Here is a 10,044-nt window from a genome sequence, read left to right on the forward strand (position 1 = left end):
ACGCTCTGGCGCACACTGTCTAGCTGCGTCTAGCAGCTTCCTCAGGAACTCTTCGCGACGTCCGGTTTTGTAGTAGACGTTGTATCTAGGTTAGGAGGTCTTCTCTCTGGACGACACTTCGAAAGAGTAATTTGTACCTATCTATTAAAATCTGCCTCTAGTGGGTGTAACGTAATTTCCAGCGATCTCGGCAATTTGTTCGGCGTTGTAGTCGCGAGTTGAAAAAAAGTCGAAGCGACAGTACCGGACCTAAGCCGGCTGGCGATAAATTAACGATAATAGAGCCAGTGACGTTGAATTAAGCGTTCCTGTGACACACTAAGAGACCAGGTCTCCTCCACCGCGCCAGATCATATTTGCAAACCCGTTCAGTTACTCTATTTGCATCCACCGGTAGGGAGAGAGAACGTACGAACCGCGACGAGGTTCGCGAAAAAGTCATCCAGGAACCTGATATTGAGAACGATATCGTGTCGTTCGCAAAGACCAGGTTCAGAAGCAGTCAGGCGAATTCTTCATCTATTATTCGCACACTATGGGGAGTCTTGTCTCCGTAACTGCTACGATTACGCTACGATTTTAATAGAAGGCCATCATCTCTGACCATCTTCTCGCGTAAATCCCAGCGGACACGTAGCGTGTCCAGACGCAAGTTTGTCCCCGCACGAGGCGATGCGACGTCGCAAATGAAACCCAGAATCTTAGGAAATTAATACTCGCTGCACGCGAACACCGTCTGTCTAGTGTTGCGCACGTTCTCGTGCACGGCCATGAAAAATGATTAATAGCAACCGCGACGAATCGTCTCCGTATGCTAATTTATGTGAAAGTCATTAAGATGAGATCTTAATTAGTTTCATCACAATGACGTCGCGAATACACTTTCACCGGACTACGAGTGTTCCGGAACTCGAGTGGATGGTTGATCCGCTCTGTCTCGTTGTTATCGAGATCGATCGACGGTCGATTTTCCGTCGCTGGTTTCACGAACCTCGCGATGTACCTTCCAAGCCGAACGTGGGACGAGAATGTTGTCCACCTCCACGGACGAGCTTCTTCTTCGCCGTGGTCGTCGTTCGTAAGCAACGGAGACAGCTTACACCAGCGACGTCTCAATGTTTCCGTGCTGCTTTATTTTTAATTACGTTCTCGCCGCCCTCGTTCTTCCTCCCTGTCCACCGAGTAGATTTATGGTTGACACTGAATTATGGTTAGTTACAATTTTGAGAAGCTCTTTTTTTGCCACTGTGGTGGATCGTTAAGCACGACGAGGTTTCCTTATACGATGGCGAGACAAAATATTTTTTAATTTCTTCGCAATGTTCTCCGAGCCAGTCTCCGAAGAAGAATGATTCGAACCTTTCTAGTTTTTAAGGGTTAAGTCTACTGTCGACATCTATACCCGTACTTGTATTTTCCCAGTGAAGATGACAGTACATAATCCAATGAATTACAGTTACTCGCGCGCAGATAACCGTAAAATTTCTTCTGACCGAAATGATTCGAAAGAGAGAGCTCCCTCTTGTAACAATCGAACGATGATTTATTTCGGTACCGAATAATCTTGAGAATCAGAGCAATCGTGACTGGACGATTCGAATAGCATCGTATCTGGCTCTCTTCGTGTAACGACGATGTCTCTGTACGTGGAATGGAAGCTACCGAGCTTCGTGAAGTCGCGTTCGGTTCGAAGACGACCTATGGTACGGACGGCCACGGAACCTTCGATTATTTAGGTCGAGATAACCATTACGGTACAGTGTGCCGATATCGCGGCAAGAAAGATATTGCTACCATTTTAATGTTTTATTTTCCGAGCCAAGGTGTCTTGGGAACCCACGCACGCGAGCACGAGTTACGACACCAAACAGTCATTAAGTCCAGTCGTTAAAGGTCAGCTTGCGTGGCATTCTCGAAAGAATCGTGTTGACCGTGCATCTTCCGCTGGATTCTCTCAATGGAACCTCGTAATCCTAGGAATATTTCATTTCCCTCGTATTAATTCGACGACGGGGCTACTTTGTCACGTCGAGTCGGTCTTACGATCTCGAAGGATCGTGAGCCGGACGAGGAGATTCATTGATCGCGTTAAGGGTCGGAGTGGGCTTAAACTGTTCGTGTTAGATTAATTTAGCGCGTCGTAACCGTCGGATCGAGACAATGCTGGGCAGTTAGAGAGTTCCACGACTATAGAGCGGACGATATAATTACGCTTTGAAAAGAATTCTCGCTGCTCGTGACGCTGTCAGATGGTCGTTAGTACGTCTACGAACTGGAGAATGACGAGGAAGTGACATGTGACGGAGCTTCGTTTCGAAACCATAGTTTCAACAAAGACCTGTCACTGACGGAATACCAGCGTTTTCGGGCCATAGTTGTACTTATCTTTCACGACGAATCGTTTGCCGGATGACACGCTGATATGGTCCTACATTATGCTAACTAAATGTCTAATCGATTCGTAATTGTTTCTCTGGATGGTTCGTGAAATTGAAACGGCATCGGTCCGATGACCCGATCGATCAGAGTTCCTGGAAAAAGGGCGAAAGAAAATAATTTCTTAACGAGATAGCACGGTAGCAATCGCGGGACGACTCGCAACGTTCATAGGCTTCGCTTGACTGGTCACCGCGGTAATAATATTCGTGATCTGTTTTACGTTCGTTTGTTCGTTTAACTTTCGCGCTTAAATTATTCGCGGGCAAATCTAATCACACCCGCTGTCACGGTTGGTCGTTCCGGTGGGACAACGTGAATCATCGTGGATCGAATCGAAGCACGTAACAAACCGCCGAGATACCGTGTTGTGTGCATTCTCGCGCTGATTTTCTCGCGACCACCGATCGAACACGTTTCTTTCGCGTTATTCGCTCTTTAAGCTATGGATGTTTGATCGCTGAAGCTTTCTGCACGGAACGCCTTGATCGCAATGAGAATTTCCTAGAACCTAACCGTATTGAATTCAGAAAGAAAAGTTGACCGTGACAGATCGAGCAAATATGCTCGCTTATATCTTTCGAATTCGGTCCATCGAGAGGACGACGAGAGCGAATACAGGCTTCGATGTCAAACGAGGAAGATAAATAGGAGGAGGAGGAGGTATCGTAAAAATTTATTCGAAAGATTTGTCAGACGCAAAACGGTGACCATTAAAAATGCGAACGAAGATTCGTGGCGCAACAGGTCTCTGCTTTGTTCGCGTACGCAAAAGCTGTCGTTTACGACGCAAGCTGTAGGTACGTGTAATCGCAAAAGGTTCCATGCAGGTTCGCCCTCGCGTGTGCATGGAACGTCCGTGTATGTGCCGTGCTGGTAAGGTTAGGTTAATAAACGTAATGCGACGCCAGCAGAGTGCAACGTTGCCGATGCAGCCACCCCCAACGTTGCTCCGTGCTGAAACAGCGGGGGCGGAAGGGCGGGAGAAAGATATACAGGGTGTACCAACAAGATTTTCATCGAAATCTCTCATTACAGAACCTCAATCGAATATCTTAATCTTTACTTATTCTTCCGTATCATGTTCGTAAAGAAAATTCAGAATTCGAGATGCATACACACACATACACACACCGGTTTGTAGGTTAGGCACATAAAGATTAGGACTGGAAAGAAGATGTAAATAAATGAGATAGATAGTTTGGGTCTTCTCATAGCTTCTCTCTGGAAAGTATAAGTTCGCTACTTCAACGTTTCAATTATGACAAGATATAATTAAAAGATATCAAGTTAAAGGTATTTAGACAGATGTTGGAAAGTTTTTAATGAAGTTAACGAATTTGTTATGTCTCTGACACTTTGTAAAGGAGTCTTGTAAAAAAGATACTTCTTCATTACGACACCCGGTACATATTTAAGGTCTCTCATTCCTGAACGCTTATGCGATCTTCGTGCTCGTGTAGTTTTGTGAAAGCGAATTCGTAAAGCTACATGATAAGAGCAGAAACGAAGAAAGTTATGAAAATAGGACAGAGACTACCGGAACGTGCATCCGTGGAACTATTTTCTCAAAAGGGAGAGTACCTAAAAATACAAAAGCACAATCCAGTGTCGACATAAAGAACAGTTCAAGCACACTTGAACGCCGTGCACTGTATTATATCTTTCTTCCTTATACGTAACGAGCGCGATCATTTTAGACATTAATTATTCTGCCATCGAGAACAATTCTCTTTTTGTCAGTGTCATTGTTCCTAGACAACTCTTCAAAGGCTCCTTTTCACGTCCAGCCTGTGTCACAATCATTTCCTATTCATTGCTCGGTTCACGGTGTATGTTGATCGATCGATTATTTATAAATCAGGAGCAGACCATGCCTCGCGTGAGAAACAGCGGATATAACACGATAACCCTAACAATTTGTATAACGCTGCCATCCGTAAGTTTGGAATCGTTGTTTAATTATTTATGAAAGTCGTTCCTCCGAGATCCTTCTAACGATCGGAACGAAATACTTCCATAATCATATACCTAATTGTATCTAATTCGTGGAAGATCGTAGGAAGATGTTCGGAGATGTTCAGGATCAAAGAATTCGCGATCGTTCTCAGCGATTCCATCGCATACCTCCGAAATGAACTTGATATCATTTCCTAATGAGAGCTCGCAACCAGGAATAGAAGAAACATTAAAACCAACATAAATTACAAACGTTTATAGTTCTCGGAACTCTCGAATCTCTTTTAATGAAATTTCCTTCTATCGCTAGCTTAATATCCACTAACTGTAGTAACATCAGCGAAAGAAAGAACAGATCCTGACAGGCACACCGTGTGAAGGCCGCTTTAAACAGTAAAGTCTCGGAGTTCCTGGGTTGTTTCGCGGTGCACTAGTCGAGCCCGTCGTAGAAGGCCCATAATCGGTGCATCGCGCTAGGACAATTAATTCAGCCGGCGGTGGGAGAAGGTGAGAAGATGATGCGGAGATCGGCGATCTCGCTTGGTCGCGGTGGCTGCACCCGGATAATAATATTCGCGGTGTGGCCCTTTCGTAGCCGCAGGTGGTAGAAGGTATATACGAAAGGGCCGGCCCTGCTGGCGTGCTTTGCTCCGTTCCTCGTTCGCTTGCCTTCCTGACTGGTCGGTTGGCTGCCTCTCCTGAACACCTTGAAAAGAAAAGCTCGGCGCGCCTCGGTTGCATAATGCAAGGCGGGTCCGTGATTCCGTCAGCCAGTTTATCGGCCTGTCAAGTATATATACGCGGTTGACAGATGTTGCCACGGGGACCAGGGAGGTTCAGGTACCCGCGACATACGTTTCAGCTGCTTTCCTCTTCCTTACCTCGCTTTTCCATCTTCTTTTTCTTCCTCTCGTTACACAGTTACAACGCTGTTGCGCGCGCTCCTCTGCCTGCGAATATCGTCGCGACCATTTTCGAATTCGAAAAAGAGTCGAATGCGAGCCAATTCTGGCGCAAGGCAAGCGTATGATTATTGTAGTTCCGCGAATGGAGTCGATAAGCCGTGTATTACGTTGCCAGATAGCCGGCCTTGCGCCGATATCGCTCCGTTGTTTAGCGCTACTCGAACGATTTCCGGAGTACGGTTTTACCTGGCCCGCAATCGGACGATTCGTTCGATGAATATCTGCTATTCGAAAGGGGTTATAAATTGGAAGCATTCTCCGTTCCGTGATATAGATTGCGCGATTACTATGGAGAGGAGTACATTTTAAATACAGAGAGCATCGTGCTGCCTTTGTTCTACGGAAAAAGTATTCCACAAACGATCGTCATTTTTGCGAGGAAATGGCTGTACGTATATAGATACGACAGGATGATAGCACCTATCCGTCGTTGTCAGTACGCAGCTGGCAGCGTAGGTACGCGAGCATGGAACGCCGAGAGGTGTAAATTATGCGCCAATCTTCCCCGGTTCACCCGTAACAATTTCGAATTATCACATTATACACTTTTCTATCGCGCGCGCGGGAAAATTGCGCAAAATTGCAGACCGTACGTGGCGCCGCGACTTGGTTGCCCGTCCTCTCAGCCTGTTTGACATAGTTCGCGGCACGAAGCTCCGTAATCAGAAGCTCCGTGATGTTGGAAAGGTTTCGTCGGTGGCCAAATACGGTGATTCGTTCGGTCGTACCGTTTCCAGGACGGAGAACGACCGTGTTTGGCAACTTCGTGGAAAGATGCCATCGAGAGAAGAGCGGAAAGGATTCGAGGGACGAAAGTTTCGGCGAGGATACGAACGATGGGATCCTTAAAACGCGGCGCAATTCAGGGACAGCGGTGGAAAAGCCGCGAGAAGGAAGCCTTTAATGCTCGAACAGTCGCTTTGTTGTCAGTGATTTATGGGGTCTTATAGGAGGCACGGAGATGCCGACTGTCTAGTGTCATGGCATTTCGTATCGCAGTCACTACGCTTCCGGGGTGTCGTGAATCAAGCGAACACGTCGCGACCAGCGCGATTATACGACCTCGCACGCAGGACACGTAGGGCCCGTAGGTACTCTGCTTGGGCTTTATAGTAGGTATACATCTGTAAAAGATCGGTACATTCGTCCAGTCCATTTATTGTCGGTGCCCAACAGTTCTTCGCCGCCGAGAACAGCTGGAAGATTTACGAAGCGCCGCTTCAACAGATCAAATATCTACCGGGAAGATTTTCTTTTCGAGCAAAGCCCTTATGTTCCACGCGCCTCTCAGCCTCGCGGTCTTATCGGGGAAAAGTTATTGTTCGAATCGCCTGCAACGAATAAAGCCGTTCTCGCGTCGGGCCGCTAGTTTTAACGTAAAATCAAATAAAGAGGCGATTAAGTTACCTCGGCTTTGGCATTCCACGAGGTTTCCTCGCTGTCCCTGTTACGCTTGAAAATTAAAGTGTGCCGGATTAGGTGTACACGTGTTCTCGGACCAAAAAAATCTGGTCAGACGAAGAACAAGAGACGTTTTCAAGCGGGTACCCGGATACTTTATGAGCAACCATAACGCGCATTAAACGCCCAAACGCGTTTATTGTTCTTGGTTGCGAAACGAATTTATTCCGGTTGTCTACCTGCCAGAGGCGTGACAGTTTACCGCGCATTAATTATACCCTGAAGTTTAATTCGAAAGACCCAAATCTTTACACGTATAATAGATAAAATGATATCGAATGAAGTCGACTTAAGTGGTCCAGAAAATTTAAATCATTACACGAGTGTTTGACATACAACCATAAAGGGAATAGGAACGCGAAAAGATTTTCATCGATTTCTCTATCGAATCTCTGTACACGAGGGAATCAACGAGACGCGATTGTCGCGGTGAAAGAGTTAATTCGTCCCGTTGAGACAGACCGGCAACTCGGCTGAACGATCCGTCAAATGGCCGTGCACAATCTCCGGTCGGTTGCTGAGCGGAGCTAGCCGGTGTAGGCGTCAATCGTAGGCTAACCGATCTCCGGATTAAACCATAGTATAGTACAGGACATCGAAAAAATGGCGGTTCAACATGAGAAACGATCAGCTGGTGAGGCTCCGACGGGATCCCACTGCCGTGCGTTTCCAAGATACGCTTTTATGGCTTGCGTCTCCAATTTCACGTGCAATAACGAGACGCGGTGCTTACCGTATAAAGGGTCCGGATGAGCGCGGAAAAGCAGATGATCAGTTTCGCGGCTATCGACGTCGAAGGCACGACGATGACGTCGTGGGCGTCGATCGTGGCACGCGCAATCATCCGACGATCCTCTGGATCACGGTTCGACCGGGATTCGCGATGAATCGACTCGTCAAATGGAATCGACGAAGATGAGGCTGAAGAAAGAGAAGAATGAGCGTGCCCTCGCAGTTTCTACGATTCCCACGCCCACCATCGACGGTCACGAGACCGCAGAAGACCGCTCCAGACTCTAACCACCGACATTACGTCTAAAAAAGCCAGCCACGAGTTGATTTCATCGTCGTCGTGGTCGGAGAATCATCCTGCCAAACGTGGACCCTTTGATTTTGCTTGCCATCTACCTAAACGATTTAACAGATCCCATTTCCCGATACACGGTTCGCGGTTCTTCTGGTACCTTGTGTACAAACACAAGAATCGATGCTCATGGTTTTCAGTACAAAGTCTGATCTTCGACGAGTTGTACAATCACAGGATGCAAATTCCGATGAAATTGCATCGACATTTGGGAAAATGGGTGCACTTATCTTCTCGTTGCTCGCGGTATTCTTTGGAATTTAACCAAACGCGATGCTTCGCATATACATATGTGTACGTACATAGATACACTGATCTATGTACGCGTGCAAGCAGTGCATAAATGTCACGGATACAGTCAAGAAGGTTATCTTTATCGTCTGGTAGCTGAATTGCGCTGTTAAGTGGTTCGCGATTCCGCGGACGTCGAAAATTTGCCGGGAGACGCTCCCGAGGGTGGTTAATGTCACGTTATTCCGCTTTCTACGATCCACCCACTCGCGGGTCGCGACATCCGTGAAATCTTCGCGGCTCCGCGTTCGCTCTCCACGAGTTCGTACCTTGTCGCTGGAAATCGTTAAGTCGCGAGCCCGAGCTGGCTTGCAATCGCCGACCCACGCGTCTTGAAGACGTGGCGAGCTGGCGACGCACGCGCCTTTGTGCTACAGGCGTTGCAGCGTTCAGACCACCGTTTCGAGGACCGTCTCCGGATTGTCAGCTGCTCCATGATCGACGAACGATTTTCACTGGTTTCCTCGATTGCGCCTACAAGTTAGAGAAGATTTGATTTTTCACGCACAGAGGGATTTACTGTTCGAAGATAACGATAATTACCATCTCGTGTCATTATTCATTGCATGTATAATCAGGGACGAAGTGGAGAATAAGGTATCATGGTCTTCAGAATCTTTGTAACAAAGTATCTTCGCGTGACAATGACGTATATCGCGAAACGTCGTAAAGCGTTGTGAACCGTCGTAAGAGCTGCTTTTATCTTGAACGACGGAGCAATAAATGTATTCTTAAGCGATAAATTTCTATAATGTATATAAATGATATCTCCCCAATTTGTTTCCGCTATCTGGAACCCGTGTTGCTCTCAGTCACGGAGATTTTTGTCCAACTCTGTTAACGACAACGTCGGCCGAATCTCGATGCCGGTCGTTAGGCATCGAACGATAGCGCATCCCCGTTGTCGTTATCTGAACTGTCGATCTTCATTGACGTTCACAATATCGCGTACAAACCGGATCTCCCTCAACCAATGAAATCTCCTCGTGGACGGTTTCCCACGCGAAAACCCCGTCTGATGTTCGTGCAATCCGGCATCTCGGTAGCGAGATGTCCCGAAAGAAACGAAACACAGAAGAAACACGGTGGAAAAAGAGAGAAGAAGCGGACAGGACGCGCGCACAAAAGTGGCCAAGAGGTAACAAGGTTGGTGGTTCTATAAAAGAAAAGTTCTCACCAGCATAGCTGAGTGCAAACACATGCTGTCGGTGATAAGCGGCCGTTCGCCACCCATCACGCGACCGACCGCGGCCAATCCGATAATCCGTGACAAGCGTAATGATTTATTATTGCGTCAAGTCAAAGAACCGCGCGTTGAGACTAGCCTCGCGATGATCACAGTTCCCAATACGATATCAAGAGATAAACTAACGTGGTCCTTGCACGCTGACGACGCGGTAGAACGAAGAGAGTCACTATGCGGCGAGAATTAAAAATTCATTCGTTCGATACGGTTTTGAATTTGGTCTAATGAAAAGTAAAGTTCCGAAAGAGATCGAATTATTTCTAGATTATTTTTAGCATAACCCAAATAAGTAGAAGAGTAGAAAAAAATATCTGCACGACTACTTCACAGTACTAGACTTTACTTAACAACGTTACTACAACGTTCTCATGGTACTACACGCGTTCTAATGGTCAAATTAAATGTTCTGTAGCGTGTAAGAATATAACCTAGAGCGGTCTCTTCACGGAAATTGATACCGTGTTACAAGTTAGTGAAACGATGGACTTGTCAGTACGTCGGTTGCATCTAATAAATATTTAGCGTATCACGCGTGTTCGAGAGTTCATCATGGATAACGGCGCGTGAGCGGCTCTTATTTGTTCTAGAACAGAGGACAAGCT

Source organism: Bombus huntii, chromosome 1 (assembly GCF_024542735.1).
Source record: "Bombus huntii isolate Logan2020A chromosome 1, iyBomHunt1.1, whole genome shotgun sequence".
Lineage (NCBI taxonomy): Eukaryota > Metazoa > Arthropoda > Insecta > Hymenoptera > Apidae > Bombus > Bombus huntii.